We start from the raw sequence: 25,637 nt of genomic DNA, 5'->3' as shown, positions 1-25,637 counted from the left end.
CCGCTGCCCCCACGGGACGGGCAGGTCCCGGGGTCCCTGGGCTTCTCCCCGGCCGCTGCCGAGGCAAACCACTTTGAGCCCCCGCCCCCGGCCGCACAGTGGACTTTGCGCATGCGCGAGGCCCTGCCCTAATAAGGCGCGGCTGGCGGCGCTGTGAGGGGTTCGCATTCTCCCGCCTTCCCCTCCGGGCCGTTCCTATTGGTTCGGGGACTGGACGTCAGTGGGGAGGCGTGGCTCTCTTAAAGGGAAAGAGACACCCCTTCCAGCCCCTTCCGCCTTAGCACTGCGTTCTCTCGCCTGCTCTCAGAGGGGCTCTGCCCCACGGTGCGGCTGGCAGACAGGGGGCGCTCCCAGCGCGTGGGCGGTGGGACCCTGTGTCACACCGTCACCCGTCCCATGTCGGCTGCGGCTTGCCCCGTACTGGGGCAGTGTCGGGCTGCAGGGAGCTGGGGGGAAGAAGGAGGCGTGTCACACTTGTTAAATGTAAGTGGGGATACACCACTGCCCTTCTCTATTAAAGGCAGGAGGTGCACAGGTGTAAATCAGAACAGATTTTGTCTCAAGGCAGTGGAATGCCATAGCTGCGCCTGGTGATGATGAGGTGCTGTTATAAGATGTATTTTGAAAACTGATGCTTCTTCCACTGCACTTTCCTTTCTGTAAGTATCATCTTTGGAACCATTTCAGCATCTGAAAGAAGAATTCACCATGCTGAAACCTAATTTCTGGTTTCCAATAGCACTACATTGGGGGTACAGCGAAGGGGAGGGAAGTTCTATTGCAGTGCAATGTATATGCAGGTAAAAAGTGTCTGTGGGTAGCTGGTACCTTTATTACCGAAACATCTCCAGCAGCTATGGCTAATTTATTTCTAAGCAGAAACGCATTCTTTAGAATGGGGAGAGATTTGTACCAGTAGTATATTAATAGGCTATAAGCAGGCAAACGATACATTTCCACTACACTAGAATATGCTCCAAAAGCACACTTTTCTCACAATGGCAATTTATATGATGTGATCTCTAATTAATTATAGTCTTTGAGTTGCAAGTAGCTCTATCTTAGGCCATTCTAGCCCACAATAAGAGTTATCTTATTCCTTCATCAAGAAAATCAACAATTCATTAAAAACTATTATTTAGAAAAGCTCAATGACAATTTATCCCCAGGAGTAATTTCAGAGAATTATAAATAAAGCCTCAAAGAAATTTAGTCTTTTAAAATCCACTTGCCTGCCATCAAAGTCTCAAATTTTAATAGAGCTTCCTGTCTCCCCAAAGTCTGATGCAGAATTTGTCTCAGACATTAGCAACAAGAAACATAGGCTTACATTTCTTAGCAGTGAAAGACTTGGAACAATTATGCACGTTTAGTTACAAAGAAATTTGGATTTAATCTACAAAACTCTTTTCAGACATTTTCATATGAACTCTGCTACGTTGACAATATTTGCTATCACAACATGGCCAACTGACAACTCGAGCAGCTACTCCATCTACTATGAAGAACTCAGAGAGGACTCAACTGCACAGTTTACCCAGGAATTTAAGGATTTCATCAACTTCTGCCTGAAACAATTCCAAGAGAAACTCTACAACCTCATCTCCCACAATTCCACCAGGGACCTTCTACATGCTTCCCACGATATACAAACAAGGGAACCCAGGCAGCTCCATCATAGGTGGCCATGGCACTCTTACTGAAGGAATATCAGGACTCATAGAAACAATTCTCAAACCACTCACCACACAAAGGGCCAACTTCCTCCAAGACACAACCAACTTTCACCAGAAACTCCACAACATTAACAACCTCCCTCAGAACACCATCCATGCCACCATGGATTTTTTTCAGAGATCAGTTTCTAAAGTGAAACTAGCCAGTTTCATTTTAATTTGTGGTAAGTTGTTAAAGAGTTTCATTTTACGGCTCTGATCATCACTCTATGGATGATTCAGTCCACACTGTCAATGCAATATCTACTGGTGCTATAAATAACATTTATAGTGTAAATCGAGGACTTTATGTACTTTTCTTCCAATGCAAAATTACTAGATTCATTTAACTGGTACAAAATGCTTTTAAAAGAAGTTGTATATTTTGAGCTGTTGTCATTACACTTGTAATGAGTATGGACATCTGTATCATTCTGCAATCTTATAACAGAATTCAACTGAAAATACAAGTTTCCATTGAAGAGCCATAAATAAAGCCATAATCGTAATTTTCTCTTATGTTGATGACAGCATGTTTAAACTGCTAAATCCCAATCTATTTCTATAATCTAGGATTATGCATGCACCATTGGTAGAGTAATATTCAATAAAATTAGTTTTGAATAATTCAGAGAGAGGGCATGAAAATGGTTTTATAGATGGCTATCTTCTGTGTAATCTTACTAATACTGCTAAAAGTTTGCAAATTGTGTGACACTGCAGAGTTTCAGTAGTAACCTTACCAGTGCTATGTAAAAAGATATGACATCTTCCTATTCTGCTCAGTGTTTCCCTGTTTACATGTCTAAGGATTGACTACAGCATTGCACAGTTCATTTGTTTTTCCATCAGGACCCCTATATACTTTTCAGTCATGCTTTTCAGTATTCAGTCCCTCATTCTGTAGGCTTGGCCTACATTTTTTGTTACTAGATGTATTACTTTGTCTTGGCTATATTAAAATGCTCATTTGTGCCCAGTTTGCCAAGTGATACCGATTGCATTGCATAACTGACCTGTCCTCAGGATTGTATTTTCTACATCACTAGTCTTTGTGTCATCCATAAATTTTGTAAGCAATGATTTTGTAAGCAATGATCAAGTTGCAGTGGGGGAGGTTTAGATTGGATATTAGGAAAAACTTTTTCACTAAGAGGGTGGTGAAACACTGGAATGCGTTACCTAGGGAGGTGGTAGAATCTCCTTCCTTAGAGGTTTTTAAGGTCAGGCTTGACAAAGCCCTGGCTGGGATGATTTAACTGGGAATTGGTCCTGCTTCGAGCAGGGGGTTGGACTAGATGACCTTCTGGGGTCCCTTCCAACCCTGATATTCTATGATTCTATGATTTTATATTTTCTTCAAGATCATTGATAAAAATATTAAATATGATTGGGCCAAGAACTGATCTCTGCAGAACTCCAGTAGAAATAAATCCATTTAATGATGATTCTGTATTAACAATTATATTTTGAGAGCTAACAGTTAGTTACCCTTAATACGTCCCATATTGATTTTTGCTAACTTTTTAAATCATAATGTCATGTAGTACTAAATCAAATGTCTTTTAGAGGTCCATCTGGTGCAGAAGGAGAGAAGCAGTCCCTAAAGATGCTGAGCCCCCTAGCTTGCATTGACTTTGAGAATGCCGAGTTACCAGGAACGAAGGAAGACAGGTCCCAAACTATATATGATTCAAGATTAGAACTAAAATCCTGTAGATACTCTCAAAGCACATTAGATACTAATACATCTTACAGAGCACAGCTGTAATGCATTCACACTGATTCACTCCATTAAGCAGACGACAAGTCACCACATGCTGTACAAGTTGAACACTGAAAGTGATTTTCAGGCATGACCCCATGTAGGATGCACTGTAGTAATCAAACCTAATTAAATTTTTATCTTATGTACTGAAATAATACATAGTAGAAATCAGAGAATTTTAGATTTGGAGAAGAGGTACTAAGTCACCTAGCCCACCCGCACTGTTAGTGCAGGATTGTTCCCAACAGTATATTTGTTCAGTCATTGTCCAGTTTAGTCTTAAGAGTCTCAAGCACTGCATCCATCCTTTCTCGAGGGAGATTATCCCACTGTCTAGTAGACCTCACAATGATAAATTGTTCCAGGTCTACAGTCCTAAATTTTCCTTTTCTCGTTTGCATCTCATTACCAGTTTTACCCCACTGTAAACAATCCTTAAACAATCACTTTCTTACACCCTCCAAATACAAGTAGACAGTTATCATGTCCTATCTAATGATCGACTTCTGTTACTAAGTAGTGCAATAATTTGTTAAGGATTTTTTATTGATGAATGCAGCCATTTCTTTAACCCTCTAAAAAGTCGCAGCATGTGACAGGTTAACGAAAAGCAAGGTCATCAGTTAGAAGAAGTGCATAAGTGGCTCCAGTCACAAAAGATATGTTTAGCATTAAGTGGAGGTGTCCCAAGGATCACATAATATGCTTTTTCCAAGCAAGTGGAAAGAAATTAATAGCCACACAGATTTCTTGGCCACATCTTCCTCCTTCTGATTCTCTTCCTGTGACACATAACAGTCCAGTCTCCCGTGGGCTATAATGCTTTGGTCTCATTTCAGTTACTGGGTTTAGTGTGCAGGTGCTGGGTGGTATTAGTGGTCTACAATATACAGGACGTTACACTAGATAATTTAGTGGACCCTTCTGGCTTAAAGTCTATGACTTTTTATATGCCAGTACATCACTGGTGAAGAAATCCAGAAAGCTGCCATGCAACCAAAAAACGACCATAAAAATAAAGAATCTGCACAAACAAGCAAGTTTTGCCTATTAATTAAAAAAAAAATCCTAAATTTTGTATTCAGGAGTCCAGTATACCAAGATAGATTAGCCCCCAGGCAGATGTAATTTATATAGTTGGCACTTAGCTGATAATCCAAGATGTTTTCCTTTGCAGTGCAACAGGGCTAATATTTTACCACTGATCGCTGTTCTTGAACAACTTTTTCAATATGGAGTTAGCCAAAAACATGCTTGCCTGTAACTTCAAACATGGATATCTTCTTTTTAAACATCATAATGGGCTTGATTCATCTGGGTGGCACAAAGGGATTCATCCACAAAAGCAGGTGCTCTGCAAATATCATCACCTTCTTCTGGGGTTCCACATGTGGAGGGCAGCTTTAAAATTATATGTGGGACACCAAAAGAACCCCTTGATGAAGCTGCCCAAGAGATGTGCTAAATCAACACTTCTTCTGGGTAGCCAGCCATGTGCCCTTCTTAGTCAGTCCTACCATCCAATTCCACAGTACCGAGTAGTGGAGCAGAGGTTGAGGACACCCTTTGCTTCTGTAATACTCTTGCAAAAAGAGCTACCAATGCCTGTCTCCTACCGTTTCAAGAATTTGATCTCCAAGGTGTCTACCAATATGCTTGTCATGGGATAGAGACACGCTATCATGGGGTGTTGGGTCAAGGAAGACCAAAAATTGGGAAGCAACCGCTTCAGTATGGCAATTGTCGCTAGAGCTGCCCATCTGCAGGGCAACTGGGCCTAATTGCTAGAGTCAAAATGGCTACACTAGCTTCAGGATAGCATAACCTAGTGGTCAGAGTCCTTAAAGCTGCCCTATGGGCAGTTGTGCCCAACCCTCCCAGCAGTAGGTGCAGGTCAGGATAAGGTCCCCTGAGCCCAATCTACTCAACCAGGTCCCAACCCAAGACCCTGGGAAATCGGTCATTCTTAACTCAGGTTTGGGTTTCTGATTCAACAATCGCATTCCCTGGGCTGTTTCCTACCTTTGTTTCCTGCTCTGCCAGTTCCTCTGGGAGTGACGTCCTTCCATCTCTCTCATGGTTGGATGGGGTTCCACCATTGATGCAGCTCATTCAGTCCCCGCCATCTGGAACTCCCACAATTCTCTGGCAGTGTCTGCAGCATGCAACTGCTCTCCTCTTCAGTCAGCCCTCACTGAGATGAGCTGCTCCCTTTTATATCCTGTTTCTAATTGGAGCATGCCCAACAGAGGCAAGGGGGAACGGCTGCTGGCCTCTTCAGCCCACATTGTGTGGTTAATCTCAGCTGGGCCAGTTTGGCGTAGATATATCTCATCACAATGCCTTAGGTAAAAATTCCTTCCTGAGTTCATATTCATGAGAGGAGGAATCCATGATTAATATCCAAGTAATTGTCCATTTTTCCCTCAGATACTAGTAAAGTGAATTCTGTCTGTATCCTCTGAGACAGAATTAAAAACTGATTGTGTAGAAATATGGCAGTAAATCAAATTTATGTGATGCTCCATCTCCCAATAACTGCTTATTCTATTTGAATACTGTAGTTCTTTCGACCTGAGTTCTATGTTCTGGCTTAATTGCATTTGTCAAGGTGCTCCAGTGTTTTCAGGGATTCCAAATGTAGGTTGAGCTACATTAAGGAATCTACCATTATTTTACATATAAGTGATTTTCAAAATGGGACTCTAGTCCTTCCTCACCTGCTATTTCAAAGAACACAAGATAAGAGCCTTGCTTTTGGGCTCTAAAGCTGGTAATGCCATTTGGAATAGAACTGCAGATGATATTCTGAGAAGCCACGCAACCACAATGAACTAAAAATGGAAGTTTCTGTGGCGTAGGCTCCAGGGGATTGATCAGAGGCTAAAACTGATGAATAAACACCGGCCAGCCATATTTTCAAAATGAAAGTTTGGGTAGTCCTGTGAAACAAATGGGAAACCAGGCTAAAATGTTTAACCTGAGTATTCTTGGGTGATCTTTACAAATGGATTATAGTAATTGTCAGAATTATTTGCTGGGTTGTTCCTGGCTCATACCTGAGCCTGATTTGTAAAGCTCAGAGGATACCTTTATCTGTGTTAGCTGTTTTAGTTTCATGTTTCATCCTTTAGATGACAAATGTGATTCTAAAATGTGTTCATATTTGCAGGAGGAGAGTTGTGGGAGTTTCACTTTTCTGAAAATTCCAATGTGCCTGGGTACTTTGTGATGGTAAACACAGCTGATATTGAAGGGAAAATGAAGCTAGTTTCTCATAGACTGAAGCTTGAACCAGGATGAAATCTCTTGCAAGATTCACTCTAGTTCACTTTTTACCATTGAACTGATGTTTCAAGACATTGGACCAGACTCAGCCTAGGTTTATACTGGCTTCCATGAGTAGAAGACCAAACACAAGGCCATCTGGGAGAAAATCCACCAAGGGGAAAGCTATGATGACAGCAACAACCACAACATCCTTTCTGTTGGGAGTGTACCAGAGGGCCAGTGCAACCCCAAAACTGTATAGTGCTGTCTGGAGAAGAGGCACTGCCAAAGCAGCCAATGATGAACTGATTAAATCCATCATCTCGGGAGCCCCACAAGCAGCGGACTGTATTGATACAACCCTTGGCCTTCCTTGCCTGAATACCTCCTACTATTTGCCAATTTTATTAGGCTTGTCATGTCTAAACTGTAGATTGTAATTTATCTGAGGCAGAGACACTCTTTCTGTGTCTTATGTGTCTTATAACACTCTTTTGGATGATTGATAACAGCATGGAATATATGGATACTGGTATAATGGCAGATAGGGAAAGTTTGAACATCATCTCATATAGAAATATTTCTGCCTTAACTGCTACCACATACTTGATTTAAAGGAAGAACCAATTTAAACTTAAAGCTGTTACTACATTATTACAAAAGGAGTCTCGATACTCAGTCTGGGTAGATTATGGTTTTGACTAGGTTGCATTCCTGAGACAGAAGGCTTCATATGGAAAAGGAGCAAGCCATTTTTGCCCAAGAAAAATAAGGATCTTGCTGACATGTTTCTACAGTAGCAGTCCCTTTTTGAGGGAAACAGAGAAGTATACAAAGAACCACACCTCTGCAACAAAGGGAAACTCAGCAAGTTGGTGAGAAAGAAGTATGCTGTGCAACTTCAGGAAGACTCAATGACTGATTATTCTGGACCCTTATAATGATATTTGCATGTGCTTCTGTTCATTTTCTCTCCAGGTCAGGCAATAAGTATCCTGAATTTTGAGTACTATTTTGAGTCAATGGTCAGCATTTACTAAATTCAAATATTACAGTCACTCCACTGATGAGTTAAAGATTCTTGGAAGTTCCTAGGAACTCTTGTTAAAATTTTGCCACCAATCTGAAATGAAACTTGAGGCAATTTCCTTAACTTTCATGAATTCATTGTCCGTCTGGAAAATGCTGAACCATCCCTTCCAGAGATGACTCATCCCTGATGAGGATGAAAAAGAGAGTAACTAAAAGTACTGCTGAAGAGCAATTTTTTACTTATGAAATAATCAAGTAGTCCTCACTGGCAGGTATCTTTAAATAGTTCCCAGGGAGGCATTCACTGCCACCATCACTTCAAATTACCCAAGTGGAACAGTGTGCTATACTACCGATATACACGTTTTTCAAAAAAAAATTATTAGTATTTTCAATAAAGTATAGCTTTGTCTTATTCTTTGGGTTCTAGTTATGACAAAACATTTTTGTTTAAACAAGAAAATAATTAATGGAATGACCTCTTCCTAGCAAAATCTCAGAATTTGTACTCTATCCTCATCCTCCTTGACCTGTCAGCCACCTTCAACACAATCAACCATGCTCTTTCCGAAATCTTGTCCTCCCTTGGCTTCTGTGACTGTTGTGTCCTGGTTCTCCTCCTAATACCAGTCCAATCACTTCTTCGGGTGTCTTTTGGAGGATCCTCCTTTTCCCCTCCTCCACCTGTCTGTGGGGGTTCCCCAAACAGCTTTGCCCTTGATCCTTTTCTTTTCTCCCTCTATACCTTATCTCTGGGTAATCTCATCTGTAAACACAACTTCAACCACCAACTTTATGCTGATGACTCACAAATCTCGCTCTCTTTTCCAGACCTGTTTCCTTCTGTCCAAACTAAAAATCTCTCTGATATCTCTTCCTGGATGTGTAACTGTCAGATCAAGCGCTAAATAGCTCATAAGCTTCCCCTCAAACCTTCCTGCTACCTTCTTTCTCTGTCACTGTGGACACCACCACTATTATGTCTAGCACTCAAGCCTGTAACTTGAGCATCATCTTTAACTTGGACCTCTCTAGGTCCTCACATCCAGGCTACATCTAAATCTTGATGATTCTTTCTGCATAACATCTCTAAGATGTGGCCTTTCCTATCCATCCACACAGCTAAAACTCTTGTCCAAGCTCTCATTATCTCTAGTCTCGATTACTTTGACATCTTCCTCTCTGGCCTTGACAAATGCAATCTTGCCCTGCACATATCCGTTTCAAATACTGATGCAAAGATAATTTTCCGAGCCCATCACTTTGACCATGTCACCTTTGATCCCTCCACTGGCTCCCCCTTCTCGGTCACATTTAACATAAGAAACTTGTTTTCACTTTGAAGGCCCTTCACAGTCAACCTCCCACCCTGGCTATCATCTCTGATTCTCTATCAAGATGTCAGCCTCCACCACACACTTGTTCAACTTTCAAACAAGCACCTTTGTACTTTCTCCCATGCTTCTCTTCACTCTTGGGAGGAGCTGCTTGTAAACATCTGCAAAAACTACCTCATTATCCTCCTTCAATACTATCCTTAAAATTCTCTTTTTCCATGATGCCTACAAACAGCTCAACAATTGTTAGGCTGTTGGTGTGAGACCACTGCCTAGCATGCTGACCTTATTGTCTCATTGTTTCCTTGTACTCTCCATACTGTGTCTATATTCATCTGTTGTCTCTTTTCTTTTTTAGATTTGAAGCTCTTTGGGAGTAGGGACTCTCTTTTTGTTCTGTATTTGTACGAAATCCAGCATGATGGGGTCCTGGTCCATGACTATAGCTCCTTGGCACTAAGGTAATACAAATCATCATAATAAATAATAATAATTCCTCAGCCCTTCATCCCTCCTTTACCCAAACATATTAATCCAAGGCATGATATTCCCCACAGATCAAGGAAGGAATTTTTTTGCAGAAGATTATTAAAATATTGGAAACACCTCACTGAGTTACTCAGCATCATTACATCTCTTAAAACACAATTAATGTTAAAAACACAAGAAGAGTTAGAAAAGTGGGAGAGGGTGGTTAAATCTGTAATTCTTCTTATGTAACAAATATTTTTGTTCAAAGTGAGCTCATCTAAGATAACAGCACACTAAGTAACTTTGCAGCCTATTTGAGCACAGCCTACTAGAGCCACACTCAGTCAACTGCAAGTGGCAATTCTTTAAAAGGTTTCAGAGTAACAGCCGTGTTAGTCTGTATCCACAAAAAGAAAAGGAGGACTTGTGGCACCTTAGAGACTAACAAATTTATTTGAGCATAAGCTTTTGTGAGCTACAGCTTATGCTCAAATAAATTTGTTAGTCTCTAAGGTGCCACAAGTACTCCAATTCTTTAAAAGGCTCTAGTTTCAGATGTCAGAGCTGAAAATACATTTTCTGTAACAGGAACATTGCTGGTGGGGGACAAATATTTAACTGGACTCATTGGAAGTCAGCTATGTATTGGCCTTATTTATAGACAATTGTATGTGGTACCTGCAAATCTTCACACACCATTTTCATGTCATCTATCTGCAACAGCACTCAGTATAATATTTCCACTCCTCTCTCACTGATTTTTATAAACGTTGAAAATATTACCAGGTAGCAGTTATTTTCAAACATGGAGTTATCTTAAATGCAGGTAGAACTGAGTGTGTCTGATTAGTCATGTGCAAGCAGTACGTTATTCATAATCCTAGATCACTCAGAATATACTGACAGGTTTCAGAGTAGCAGCCGTGTTAGTCTGTATTCGCAAAAAGAAAAGGAGGACTTGTGGCACCTTAGAGACTAACCAGTTTATTTGAGCAGCCGATGAAGTGAGCTGTAGCTCACGAAAGCTTATGCTCAAATAAATTGGTTAGTCTCTAAGGTGCCACAAGTACTCCTTTTCTTTTTTCAGAATATACTCTTCATATTCCTAATGTCACCATAGGTCTTCAGTCAATTCTGTCTTTTATTCCTACAAGGAAGGGGAATAATATTTTTTTCTAGATAAATCTATACAATCTGACACCAGATTACAAAATATTACATGAAATATTAAAACAATTTTAAATGACTAGAATACTTTCAAGGAAAAACTTGGGAAAATGGGAACACCTCTTCTGTAGTAGCAGCAAATAACAAAGCCATCTAAATACTGAGTTTTCTTTACAGTTTCTCCCAAAATAACTTCACAGATCCATGCCATCCCTCAGTGCTTTCTTTATGAATGGTTCTTTGACAGAATTTTGTTATTTGATTCATTTAACATAGCTACACTAACATATGGCTGTTCAGTATGACAAATCAGAGGAGAAAAGAGGTAAAGAAAGAAACAGTATAAAATGGTGGATGAGTTTCCGGATTGTAATATAAATGTCTGCTACATATACTATTGGTTTAGAAGCTCAACAAGCTCCATCTCAGAGAGGCCCCAGACCCAGACCAAGGCTCAGGAACAGCCAGCAATTATCTGAAGATATTATCTTGTCCTTCAGAATGTCAGCTTGTTTCTTAATTTTTTTAAAGAAAATCTCTATCTGTTATGGTTGAAGTGAAAAACCTCAGAATGCAAATCTCTCATTGCAGAGATGAGTCAGCAGAGAGCCTGGAACAACAGCTTTTAGAGATCTGAACTGTCCTATTCATCTCAGTGAGAAACTAAGGCAGATGTCCCATGATAGGAACACGGAAATTGCAATACTAGATCAGACCCAAGGTCCATCTGGTCCAGTATCCTGGACAGTTGCAAATACCAGATGCTTAAGAGCAATGTGTAAAAACCTATAGTAGGCAGAAGTAGAAGTAGTCTGCCCTCCTTGGGTCTCATACTACAATAGTTAATAGACTGATTTAAGTCCTAATGCACAGGTTTAATATCCCTTCCAGAATTTGTCATAATTAACTATAACTCTGGATATTCTGGTTATATCGATATCCATATAAATATCCATTCCTTTTTTTAATCTTGGTAAGTCATGATAATCATCTAAGTGTTAACATTGTTAACTATTTTATCCCTGGTGTAAGGCAGTGTAAGCTAGAAGAGGACAGATCACATATCTGCATAATTTACGGGGTGTAAAGTATCATTTTGGGGCTAGGTGATGTTTGGGAGATTCACTAGCTTTTGTTTTTCCCCTATCAGGAAGGACCCCAGTCCAAGAAGTCTGGCAGGGCCCCTGAGCATACAGAAGCCCCACCAAAGGGGAATCAAGTAGCAACACTATCATCTTTTGCAAAAAGAAAAGGAGTACTTGTGGCACCTTAGAGACTAACCAATTTATTTGAGCATAAGCTTTCGTGAGCTACAGCTCACTTCATCACGAAAGCTCATGCTCAAATAAATTGGTTAGTCTCTAAGGTGCCACAAGTCCTCCTTTTCTTTTTGCGAATACAGACTAACAGGGCTGCTACTCTGAAACCTGTCATCTTTTGAACACCTATACAATTAATTGTGAGTGGTGTCTCCTTTTGGAGATTCACATGGGTCGAACTTATTTTGTGGATGTATCAGTATCACCACTTTTCTTCCCACATTCTGAATGCTACCCCAGAGAAAAAGTCAGAAACAGAAAAAGCACAAGGGAATTTGGACAGCATTGACGTTTGGCACAGAGAAAAGGAGCAGTTCAGTTACTTGTTAGTAGTGTAAGGTAAAGAAAGCCATTAAATAAACAAGTTTAAAGAAAAAAAACAGTTTATAATTAAAGATAAAACCTAGATCAACCTAATACCTTGAAGCTACCCCTCTGATACTAGATCAGCCTAATACCTTGTCCAAATCCCGTGTCGTTCAAATTACTAGAAAGCCTATGGAGTTTTCACCACTGTGTCATCTGGCCCCGATAAAAACACCCAAGTTCTCTTTACACTAAACTTTCGCTATTGCTATCACTAGTGGTGCTGCACTTCAGTGTGTGTCAAAAAAGTTGCGACAGATAACCTGTCTTCTTCGTGCAGAACCTACTCTTGTTGCAGTCACCTACTATAGTTAGGTTGAGTTGCTCTCTCAGCGGATTTGCACGTTTACGGTGTCGCGGGGCGCTCGCGGCTTGTGCCCGGGAGGGGTGCTGGCAAAAGGCAGGGCGCTCTGAGAATGAGCCCCGTTCTGTTGGTGCAGCAGCGGGAGCCCCCAGGAGGGGAACACGCCTGCGCACTACCTGCGTTCCTGTGGGAGTGACGGGCAGCCCATCCCGCGCCCACCCGCTCAGCCCGGGGGGCTTCTCGGCGGGGAGAACGTGAGCCTGCGAGGCGGGTCACTGCACGCTGCGGAGCGCGCGGCACTCTCTGCCCGGGGTCCGGGGACTTTCCCCTAGGCGGGCTCGGGAGCCCTAGAGGAACCGTGTCCTCCGCATGTGGCCTAGAGAGCAGGTCTTCAGAACGCCCTGTTAACGAAGTGCTGCGGGCGCCCTTATATCGCCCTGCATGTCCCATTACTTTGCACTCACAGTGACCAGCGCGGCAACGGGCCACAACCCCACACAGGGAGATGGTTTGTCGTACACCCCCCAGAGACCCACACAGAGAGCGGGGCTCCACATACTCCGCGCCCTGCTTAAACGAAAAGCAACTGCCCCCGCTACAGACGAACATTTACCTCAGAGCTTGTTGCGCACATCACGTATGAATATATTATGCAGATTAACGTCGCCGTGGCCCCCTCCCTTCCCAATGGGGCGGAGCTGCAGCAGAGTACAGTCTGCAATGGAGGGGCGGGGACGGGACGTTTTTTGGTGTCTCAGTACGGTGGAGTTACGTCAGCAGGGTGAGGGCTGCAGCACAGCTTCCTAATTCTGCTCAGCTGGGGGATGCTGGGCGCTATGGCGTGCAGAAGCTTTGGTAGCAATGCACGTGTCCTGTCCCAGCTGTCCCTGGTCGTCAGACCCTCTGCCTTCTTTCTCCAATACATCACTCATAATCCTTCTTCTGCAGGGACCATAACGTTGTGCAGGAGGTCAGAGGAGGTGATCATAATGGTCCCTTCTGACCACATGTGTAGGACCCCGAGCAGGGGTATTCTGTTTGCTACCCAAGACCCATAAACCTGGAAATCCTGGACACCCCATCATCTCAGGCATTGGCACCCTGACAGCAGCATTGTCTGGCTATGTAGACTCCCTCCTTAGGCCCTACACTCCCAGCTACCTTCGAGACACCACTGACTTCCTGAGGAAACTACAATCCACTGGTGATCTTCCAGAAAACACCATTCTGGCCACTATGGATGTAGTATTTTCTACTGAATGCATCCGATAAAGTGAGCTGTAGCTCACGAAAGCTTATGCTCAAATAAATTTGTTAGTCTCTAAGGTGCCACAAGTCCTCCTTTTGTTTTTGCGGATACAGACTAACACGGCTGCTACTCTGAAACCTGTGGATGTAGAAGACCTCTGCACCAACATTCCACACAAAGAGAGACTACAGGCTATCAGGAACAGTATCCCCAATCATGTCACGGCAAACCTGGTGGCTGACCTTTGTGACTTTGTCCTCACCCACAACTATTTCACATTTGGGGACAATATATACCTTCAAGTCAGCGGCACTGCTATGGGCATGGCCCCACAGTATGCCAACATTTTTATGGCTCACTTAGAACAACACTTCCTTACCTCTCATCCCCTAACGCCCGTACTCTACTTGCGCTACATTGATAATATCTTCATTGTCTAGATCCAAGGAAAAGAAGCCTTTGAGGAATTCCACCATGATTTCAACAATTTCCATCCCACCTTCAACCTCAGCCTAGACCAATCCACACAAGCAGTCCATTTCCTGGACACTACTGTGCTAATAAGCTATGGTCACATAAACACCACCCTATACCGGAAACCTACTGACCGCTATACTTACCTACATGCCTCCAGCTTCCATCCAGGACACACCACACGATCTATTGTCTACAGCCAAGCTCTAAGATACAATCGCATTTGCTCCAATCCCTCAGACAGAGACAAACACCTAAAAGATCTCTATCAAGCATTCTTAAAACTACAATACCCACCTGCTGAAGTGAAAAAACAGATTGACAGAGCCAGAAGAGTACCCAGAAGTTACCTACTACAGGACAGGCCCAACAAAGAAAATAACAGAATGCCACTAGCTGTCACCTTCAGCCCCCAACTAAAACCTCTCCAGTGCGTCATCAAAGATCTACAACCTATCCTGAAAAATGATCCCTCACTCTCACAGATCTTGGGAGACAGACCAGACCTCACTTACAGATAGCCCCCCAACCTGAAGCAAATACTCTCCAGCAACCACACACCACACAACAAAAACACTAACCCAGGAACCTATCCTTGCAACAAAGCCGGATGCCAACTCTGTCCACATATTTATTCAAGTGACACCATCATAGGACCTAATCACATTAGCCACAGCATCAGGGGCTCATTCACCTGCACATCTCCAATGTGATCTATGCCATCATGTGTCAGCAATGCCCCTCTGCCATGTACATTGGCCAAACCGGACAGTCTCTATGCAAAAGAATAAATGGACACAAATCTGACATCAGGAATCATAACATTCAAAAACCGGGAGGAGAACACTAACCTCTCTGGCCACTCAGTAACAGATTTAAGGGTGGCAATTTCACAACAGAAAAGCTTCAAAAACAGACTCCAATGAGAAACTGCTGAGCTTGAATTAATATGCAAACTAGATAATATTAACTTGGGTTTGAATAGAGACTGGCAGTGGCTGGGTCATTACACATATTGAATCTATTTCCCTATGTTAAGTATCCTCACACCTTCTTGTCAACTGTCTAAATGGGCCATCTTGATTATCACTACAAAAGTTTTTTTCTCCTGCTGATAATAGCTCATCTTAATTAATTAGCCTCTTACTCCACCTTTTCATATTCTCTGTATGTATATATATATATCTTCTTACTATATGTTCCATTCTATGCATCCGACAAAGTGGGCTGTAGCCCACAAACGCTTATGCGCAGATTAATTTGTTAGTCTCTAAGGTACCACAAGTACTTCTGTTCTTTTTGCGGATACAGACTAACATGGCTGCTACTCTGAAACCTATGATTCTATGTTTCACGCTTCCCTCCTTCAAACGTGGGTGCCCAGAGGGCCCAGCTGCATCTGCCTTGGGCCACTGACTAACAAATTTATTCGGGCATAAGCTTTTGTGGGCTAAAACCCACTTCATCAGATGCATGAGTGGAACATACAGTAGGGAGGTATAAATACACGACCTATGAAAAGATGGGAGTTGCCTTACCAAGTGGGGGGTCAGTGCTAAGGATCCAATTCAGTTAAGGTGGAAGTGTGATATTCTCAACGGTTGACAAGAAGGGGTGGAAATCACTTTTGTAGTGCGAATGAGGCCAGTGTAAACAAGGTGGCCCATTTTAAACAGTTGACAAGAAGGTGTGAGTATCAGCAGGGGGAAATTAGTTTTTGTAGTGACCCATCCACTCCCAGTCTTTATTCAGGCCTAATTTGATGGTGTCCAGTTTGCAAATTAATTCCAATTATGCAGTTTCTCGTTGGAGTCTGTTTTTGAAGTTATTTTGTTGAAGAATTGCCACTTTTAAGTCTGTTATTGAGCGTCCAGGGAGATTGAAGTGTTCTCCTACTGGTTTTTGAATGTTATAATTCCTGATGTCAGATTTGTGTCCATTTATTCTTTTGTGTAGAGAGTGTCATAAATATAAAGGGAAGGGTAAACCCCTTTGAAATCCCTCCTGGCCAGGGGAAAGCTCCTCTCACCTGTAAAGGGTTAAGAAGCTAAAGGTAACCTCGCTGGCACCTGACCAAAATGACCAATGAGGAGACAAGATACTTTCAAAAGCTGGGAGGAGGGAGAGAAACAAAGGGTCTGTGTCTGTCTGTAGTCGTCTTGGCCAGGGACAGAACAGGAATGGAGTCTTAGAACTTTTAGTAAGTAATCTAGCTAGGTATGTGTTAGATTATGATTTCTTTAAATGGCTGAGAAAAGAATTGTGCTGAATAGAATAACTATTTCTGTCTGTGTATCTTTTTTGTAACTTAAGGTTTTACCTAGAGGGGTTCTCTATGTTTTTGAATCTAATTACCCTGTAAGATATCTACCATCCTGATTTTACAGGGGGGATTTCTTTATTTCTATTTACTTCTATTTTTTATTAAAAGTCTTCTTGTAAAACACTGAATGCTTTTTCATTGTTCTCAGATCCAAGGGTTTGGGTCTGTGGTCACCTATGCAAATTGGTGAGGCTTTTTATCCAACATTTCCCAGGAAAGGGGGGGTGCAAGTGTTGGGAGGATTGTTCATTGTTCTTAAGATCCAAGGGTCTGGGTCTGTAGTCACCTAGGCAAATTGGTGAGGCTTTTTACCAAACCTTGTCCCGGAAGTGGGGTGCAAGGTTTTGGGAAGTATTTTGGGGGGAAGGATGCGTCCAAACAGCTCTTCCCCAGTAACCAGTATTAGTTTGGTGGTGGTAGCGGCCAGTCCAAGGATAACGGGGGTAATATTTTGTACCTTGGGGAAGTTTTGACCTAAGCTGGTAAAGATAAGCTTAGGAGGTTTTTCATGCAGGTCCCCACATCTGTACCCTAGAGTTCAGAGTGGGGGAGGAACCGTGACAAGAGACTCTCCGGTTTGGCCAATGTACATGGCAGAGGGGCATTGCTGGCACATGATGGCATATATCACATTGATAGATGTGCAGGTGAACGAGCCCCTGATGGTGTGGCTGATCTGGATAGGTCCTATGATCACATCACATCAGCCACACCATCAGGGGCTCATTCACCTGCACATTTACCAATGTGATATGTGCCATCATGTGCCAGCCGTGTAAGTCAGAGAATGGGGAATCCTGGTGGGGTGGGGTGGGGAAGGGCACACAGAGCTCCTGTCATGTGAGGCAGAATGGGAGCACCTGGGATGGGGAGAAGGGGAATGAGGGCACACAGAGCCCCTGGCATAGGGGGTTGGGGGGATACACACAGAACCTCTGCTGGGGCGGAGTGGGGAGGAGAAAAGGGGACCCTCGCCTTTGTGGAAGGGGAAAAAGGAGGGTACAGGGGAGGAAGCATGGGAAGAAAGGGAAGAGGAATGGTGGTAGTAGGAAGGTTCACACAGCCTTAGCATGGATAGAAGGAAAATGGGGGATTTTGTTATGGAGGGAGTGGGGGAATAGGGGACACAGGGCCCCTGGCATGAGGTGAGGAAGTGGAGTTCTAGAGAGTACATGAAATAAAGGGAATGGATGGTGACACCCCGGGAATTTTTGAGGGGGAATGGATGAATGCAGGGAGCCCCTGGTACATGCAGTGACTTTGGCCTGAAAAGCTAAAATATGTACAATTCTCTAGCATCAGTATATTATCTGATGTGATATCTGGGCACTATGACAGATATTGATATCCCATGCAGTATCTTTGGGGACCACTAAATTTATGAATGGTTTATATATGATTGTGTTCTGCTTCATGGCGGAGATGGGTTACCACAGCTCCTCCAGGAACTAAAAATAGTGGAGGGTGATTAAGGAGTGCAAACATCTCCAGAGAGATGTCACCCACTGGGGTGTATTGGTAAATGGTATAGTCAATTGCATGATCACACTTTCGTCGATTATGAAATAAACGTAAGAGACCAAATAACCAATGTCAGTCAGGTTTATTATTATATGTCAGTAATAGTGTAGTACAGGTTCTATGTGATACCAGTTTCCGGGAAGCCATCTCGTGCAGTGTTGTTATATTCATAGGGCTCTAACAAACTCACGGTCCACATGATCATAGGATTTTTAAAATAATAATTTTAATGATTTCAGCTATTTAAATCTGAAATTTCACAGTGTTGTAATTTTAGGTGTCCTGACCCATAAAGCAGTTGGGGGGGGAAGGTTATTGTAGAGGGGGCTGCAGTACTGCTATCCTTACTTTTACACCGCTGATGGCAGTGGCACTGTCTTCAGAGCTGGCCAGCTGGAGATTAGTGGCTGCTGGCTGGGAGCCCAGCTCTGAAGGCAGTGCCGCCACCAGCAGCAGCACAGAAGTAAGGATGGTATGGTATGGTATTGCCTCCCTTACTTCTGTGTTGCTGCCTGCAGAGTTGGCCCCTCAGTCAACAGCCGCTACTCTCCGGCTGCCCAGTTCTGAAGGCAGCAGCGCAAAAGTAATGGTGGCATGGTATGGTATTGCCAACCTTACTTCTGCTCTTCTACTAGAGGGGCATGGCATTCAGAACAGGGTGACTAGCTAACAGCCGCCGCTCTCCAGCGACCCAGATCTGAAGGCAGTGCAGAAGTAAGGGTAGCAACACTGTGACTTCCCCTAAAATAACCTTGTGACCCCCCCCTGCAACTCCCTTTTGGGTCAGGACCCCCAATTTGAGAAATGCTGGTCTCCCCTGTGAAATCTGTATAACATAGGTTAAAAGCACACAAAAGACCAGATTTCACGGGGGAAGACCAGATTTCACGGTCCGTGACGCATTGTTCATGGCCATGAATTTGGTAGGGCCCTATACATTTGCTTTACTCAAAAGGTGTGCACCCAAAGCTATACCCCTAAAGTTATCTTCTTGTACCCCGTTTACAAGTGAAAGATACTGTGTGCATCTTCCAAAATTAGATTTAACCAGTCATCTTTCTACTTTGGTTTTTGGGTACCATGGTGTACACCTTATCTCTTTGTTCTGAATAGATGCGTTCTAGGTACTACGGAGTGTGAAGGCACCTGCTAGGTCTGTACTACAGTAGAACAATCATATGTTTTGTCCTCTTCCTTTGGGACATTCCAGTACAGGCCTGTAAGAATAACTCCCTGCCTGTTGCTTTGGTAAAATCATCATATTTCCTGATTCTGACATTTTTCTGATCTACTTCAGCTAAAGCAAGGTGTTATGGGATACTCAGCATAAGTGAACTGGATAGTAGTAAAGATATAGGTCAATTTAACCTATATAACTGCTATAATATTTGTGTTTAATGCTGTTTGTACTTACTGCATATGAATAGATATATAAGGTGTGGGCATATTAATATGATAGATAGATAGATGCATGTTAGCCACCATATATTGGTCAACATATCCTTGCTTGTTGCCTTGATAATTGTTATAGTTAAGGCAATACCTTTGCTAAATTAATATGTAAAACAGTGGTGAGGGCCTTTATATGTAACTTGTTTTACCAAACTGCGTGACAACACATAATTAACACAACTAAAACTAATACACCTTATAACACAAGCAAAGTGTGGGAAATCAGTATTTCAAGATTCCCCATTATGGATAAGGTCATTTAAGGCTTGTTCTGCCTTGTGCATATCATTGCTAATCTGAATAATGTGTCTTTTCTGTCTAGTAATAATTTTAAATTTAAAGTGAGTGGATCAATATGCCCGTTAGAAACTGATAGGTAAGTTTCAACTTCATCCTGTTATTGGGCCTCACTTCCTATCATAGATTCATTTTGAAAACTGGAATAGGCATTATTACAGTGTGTCCCACAGTGCTATGAACATGAGGAGTAAAACAAAAATATGGAATAATGACATTACAAAGGAGGCCTCCATTTATAAATTCCTTGTAATTAGTTACTACACAGTCCTGTCCATCCATATTATAGGGGTTACCCTTCCTGCTGGTTGTCACTATGTGGTAAGCTTCAGTGGGCACGAGACAGGAGCTGCTTAGCTCTAGATTCAAGCCATCATGGCCACACACTGCAGTTGCAATACTAAAACATTCCTGGCACAACAAATTATATGCAGTGCTCTTCAAGTTTGCATTGCTGCATGTTACACCTCTAGTTAAGGTAGAGCCAGTCGTTCCTTGTAGATGCTGTTTTCCAGATAGGCTATGTCTCTAGTGCAGAAGGTGTGTACTGAGCAGACAGTAGCTTAAGACTTAAATTTGTGATGTTCAATTGAGCCACCTACCTAAACATAACATCACACATTTCATAGAATCATAGGACTGGAAGGGACCCTTGAGAGGTCATCTAGTACAGTCCCCTGCACTCATGGCAGGACTAAGTATTATCTAGACCAGTCCTGCAGAGGCAGTCATTTCCCATTTGTGATATTGTAGAAAAGCTTGAAGCCACATGCTACAAGCACATAAGAATAGATTGTGACAAATTTAACTCAAAACTACTATTTAAAAACAAAGGTCTAATGTTAGGGTTTGAAGCCATCAAGTCCAGATCCTTTTTATCAGCACTGCCTCACTAGTCAGCCAATGAACTTTACAACTTCATGTTGGAGTCTGGTTTCCTTAGTCTTAGTTAGATTGAGCTACGTAAGTGTGACGCAACCGTTGGTGCCAGCTGGCAAAGGCTTCACTACTCTGTATCAGCAATTCTTAACAGGCCTGACAAACTCACTACACCGAACACATTTCTTTCAATAGTATTAATCCATAAATAGTGTCTTGTAAGGTATCAAATGGAAGCTGGGATCACACAGGTCATTAATGTTCTGTGAAATGTATGTACTGGTGATTATGTGACTTACTAGAATTATGTTTTAAAGTCTGTAACCAGGGACAGATGAAAAGATTTCTTCCAGAAAGGAAATAAGATGTGGATCTGTGAAATGTAAATTAAGCATTGTAAGCCATTATCGCATAAATGGGATGGAAAGACACCAGAGACTAAACCACAGGGAGATGTCATCTCTGGGGTGCAAAGACAATGAACTTTGGGGTATAAAGGCAAAAGGACACATTGTTTATCCTGCACTTGAAGTGTTAATCAGGTAGTGCAGTAACATTCATGAAAACAGGTTCTCAATGATCCTGCATTGAAATGCTTCACAAAAGACTTAGGGCTTGGCTACACTTGCGAGTTAGAGCGCATTAAAGGAGCCCTGGGCGCACTAGCTCACTACCCATCCACACTGGCAAGGCACACGGAGCACTCTGACTCTGCGGCTAGACCACTCCTGATACTCTACCTTTTTGTGCACCCCTGCTTGAGCGCTGCAGTGCCGGTGTGGACACCCTGGTCTCTTAGTGCGCTCTGATTGACCTCCAGAAGTGTCCCACAATGCTTGTTCTAGCCACTCTGGTCATCACTTTGAACTCTACTGCCTTGCCCTCAGGTGACCAACCGTCAGACCCGCCCTTTAAATTCTCTGGGAATTTTGAAAATCCCCTTCCTGTTTGCTCAGCCAGCTGTGGAGTGCTCTCAGCGAATCTTTCCAGGTGACCATGCCTCTACATGCCAGGCAAGCCCCAGTATGGAGCAATGGCAAGGTGCTGGACCTCATCAGTGTTTGTGGGGAGGAAGGTGTCCAGTCCCAGTTGCGCTCCAGCTGTAGGAATTACAATACCTTCGGGCAGATAGCAAGGGACCCGTGTAGTGCAGGGTTAAAGTGAAGAGCTGCGGAATGTCTACTGCAAAGCCCGCGAGGCAAACAGCTGCCCCCGCAATCTGCCATTTCTACAAAGAGCTGGACATAATACGTGGGGGCGACCCCACCTCCACTCTGAGTACCACCATGGACACTTCAGAGCCCAGTTAAACAAAGCCGGAGGAGGAGGAAGAGGAGGAAAGCGGGAGCGAGGATGCTGAGGCGGAGGAAGACACCCGGGAATCCCTAGATGCATGCAGCCAGGAGCTGTTCTCAAGCCAGGAGGAAGGTAGCCAGCTGCAGCAGCCAGTACTTAGGGGAAGGACAAACACCAGAGGAGGTTCCCAATAAGCGGCTTTTACTTTGGGAAGGAAGTTATTCAGTGTGGGCTCTTGGGGTGAGGGTTAGGGCTGCATGCATGCCTAGATGCAGAATAGGGCATTGATGTGCTCTCTCACATCCCAGTAATTGGCCTCAGTGATCTCTTCAAAGGTCTCATCCAGAACTTGGGCAATGCGCTTGTGCAGGTTTCTCGGGAGAGCCACTGTGGTCCTTGTCCCAGTAAGGATAACTTGTCCACACCACTGTGCCATGAGGGGCGGGAGGACCATTGCTGCACACAGGCAAGCTGCATATGGGCCAGGGCGGAAGCCACATTGTAGAAGACCCTCCCTTGCTTCCCAGGTCACCCTCAGCAGCGAGGTATCTTCCAGGACGAACTCCTGTGGAAAATGTGGAGACAGTGTTCAGTATAGGGGCCCCCTGCAGCTGTTGGCTCTCCCCAAGGGACAGAAATCCAGAGGACAGTACAGCCGTGAAACGATCAGGCACGCTTGACCCTGTGCTTACTCACCATTTTGGGGCTCCTGTGGGTTATATGAGCTCGCTTTGGGACAGGAAAATTATGCTATTGTGTAGACTGTGCTTGCCCTAAAGTATGGGGGATTTATTGCTCTGTCTGGTGTGAACAATGGTGCTTCTGTTCAGTGTTGCATTTTGCCTTTACAGATGCAACCTTGAGATCTCAGCCGTCCATGTTATCACCGGCCGAAAGACTCCAAAGAATCAGAAAGAGGCCACGTAGAAGCAAGGAAGACATGTTGCGTGAAGTAATGTAGCATTCAAGTAGTGAAAATCAGAAAGTGCAGGAGTGGCGGGACAGCGAAAGGAGGATCTGCCAGCAGAATGAGGAGCACCGGCACAAAAGCGCGGTTCTCCAGCAGCAAAGCACGGATCGGCTGATAAGCATAACAGAGAGCCAAGCGGACTCTATCCAGGTGCTCGTAGCCATGAAGGCAGAGCATTACCGCCGCTACCCCCGCAGCCCTTGTCCCAAAACTCTTTCTCTTGTGCCCCCATGTCACCTCCAACCCACTTTCCCCAACATCCGGGTTCTTACCGCCACCAGCTGCCTCCAACACAGGTAGCTTCACCACCCAGCCCTTAAAACTTCAACCATTACCCACTGCACTCAACCCTCATCACTATGCAGTACAGCCATCCTGAAGTGCAGCACTCAATGCACAGCACTTCAGCCAGGAAGGTTGAGTATAACAACAGGACATAAGCAAATCTGTGATTGTACCATTCCCCACCCCACCCCCTTGCCCTTTGTGTTTCCCAAGCAGTTGTGTTTCTTTTCAATACATGAATTTTCTTTCCAATAAATGGATTTTTTAGCTTTGAAAACATTCTTTATTATTGCATAAAGTAAAAGATACCTTAGCCCAGGAAAGAAACAAGCACTACAAGTCAGCATAGCAAACAGATTCCTACTAACATTGGAACCACTGCACTTCACTCCGCGCAGGGCACCAGACATTACTGGTGGCTTTCAGCCTCAAATTGCTCCCTCAAGGCATCCCTAATCCTTGCAGCCCCATGCTGGGCCCCTCTAATAGCCCTGCTCTCTGGCTGTTCAAATTCAGGCTCCAGGTGTTGAACCTCCAAGTTCCATGCCTGAGCGAATTGTTCACCCTTCCCTTCACATATGTTATGGAGGGTATAGCACATGAATATAACCACGGGGATGCTGTCATCAGCCAGGTTCAGCTTCCCATACAGAGAGCGCCAGTGGCCCTTTAAACAGCCAAACACACACTCCACAGTCATTCTGCACCGGCTCAGCCTGTTGTTGAACCGCTCCTTGCTGCTGTCACGGCTCCCTGTGTAGGGTTTCATGAGCCACAGCATTAAACGGTAAGCGGGGTCCTCCAAGGATCACAATGGGCATTTCAATTTCCCCTACGGTGATCTTCTGGTCTGGAAAAAAAGTCCCGGCTTGCAGCTTCCTGCAGTGTTCCGAAAGATGGGTGCATCATGCACCTTTCCGGGCCAGCCTGTGTTAATGTCAATGAAATGCCCACAGTGATCCACAAGCACCTGGAGAACCATAGAGAAATACCCCTTCTGATTAACATACTTGGAGGCTAGGTGAGCTGGTGCCAGAATTGGAATGTGTGTGCCATCTATCACCCCTCCGCAGTTAGGAAAACCCATTTGTGCAAAGCCATCCATGTCATGCACGTTCCACAGAGTCACGATTCTTCCGAGCAGGATGCGATTAATGGCCCTGCAAACTTGCATCAACACAATTCCATCAGTCGACTTCCCCACTCCAAACTGGTTAGCGACCGATCGGTAGCTGTCTGGAGTTGCCAGCTTCCAGACTGCAACAGCCACCCGCTTCTCCACTGTCATGGCAGCTCTCAATCTCATGTCCTTGTGCCGCAGGGTGGGGTGAGCTCCTCACAGTCCCATGAAAGTGGCTTTTCTCATCCGAAAGTTCTGCAGTCACTGCTCGTCATCCCAGACTTTCATGAGATCCCACCACTTCAGTGCTTGTTTCCCGAGCCCAAAAGCAGCGTTCCACGGTGGTGAGCATGGCCGTGAATGCCACAAGCAAACTCGTGCCATATGCGTTACTCAAGTTGATATTGTCATATTCTCTGTGTGTATATAAAGTCTGCTGCAGTTTCCACGGTATGCATCTGATGAAGTGAGCTGTAACTCACGAAAGCTCATGCTCAAATAAATTGGTTAGCCTCTAAGGTGCCACAAGTACTCCTTTTCTTTTTGCGAATACAGACTAACACGGCTGTTACTCTGAGAGCCGTCACTGTCACTTTGGATCATAAGGAATAACTCGACTGCCAAACGTGACGCATACTCCATACCCGCAGACTGAAAGGGAAGACAGAGCACGCAGTACAAAAAATGTTGAAAGGTGGTGCCAAATGTGGACAGAAGCACAGGGGTTGCAGGGATGTGAACCGATGCATCACGGGGCGTTGGGACAGGACCCAGAATGGCCCGCCCCCCCGCCGCTTTCCCACAAGCCACAGCGCCAGAATGGGAAGAGGTGCTCTGTGGGATAGCTGCACATAATGCACCGCTCCCAATGCTGCTGCAAGTGCTGCAAATGTGGCCACGCCAGTGCGCTTGCAGCTGTCAGTGCGGACAGACGCCAGCGCTTTCCCTACTGCGCTCTCCGAAGGTAGGTTTAACTCAAAGCGCTCTACATCTGCAAGTATAGCCACGCCCTTAGTTAGGTG

General features: G+C 43.9%; 1 long non-coding RNA gene across 1 annotated transcript; it reads left to right on the top strand.

The window, feature by feature from the left end:
• Window positions 1-240: 240 nt before the first annotated feature.
• Window positions 241-7,802, top strand: LOC311519857. The gene is made up of 3 exons (XR_014711396.1): window positions 241-483; window positions 1,415-1,900; window positions 6,656-7,802. It is a non-coding gene; the product is annotated as an uncharacterized lncRNA (long non-coding RNA).
• Window positions 7,803-25,637: the final 17,835 nt, after the last annotated feature.

This window comes from Lepidochelys olivacea (assembly GCF_965140295.1).
Source record: "Lepidochelys olivacea isolate rLepOli2 genome assembly, chromosome: 4".
Classification (NCBI taxonomy): domain Eukaryota; kingdom Metazoa; phylum Chordata; order Testudines; family Cheloniidae; genus Lepidochelys; species Lepidochelys olivacea.
The sequence above is the reverse complement of the archived record's forward strand: the minus strand, read 5'-3'. Positions and strand labels throughout refer to the sequence as shown.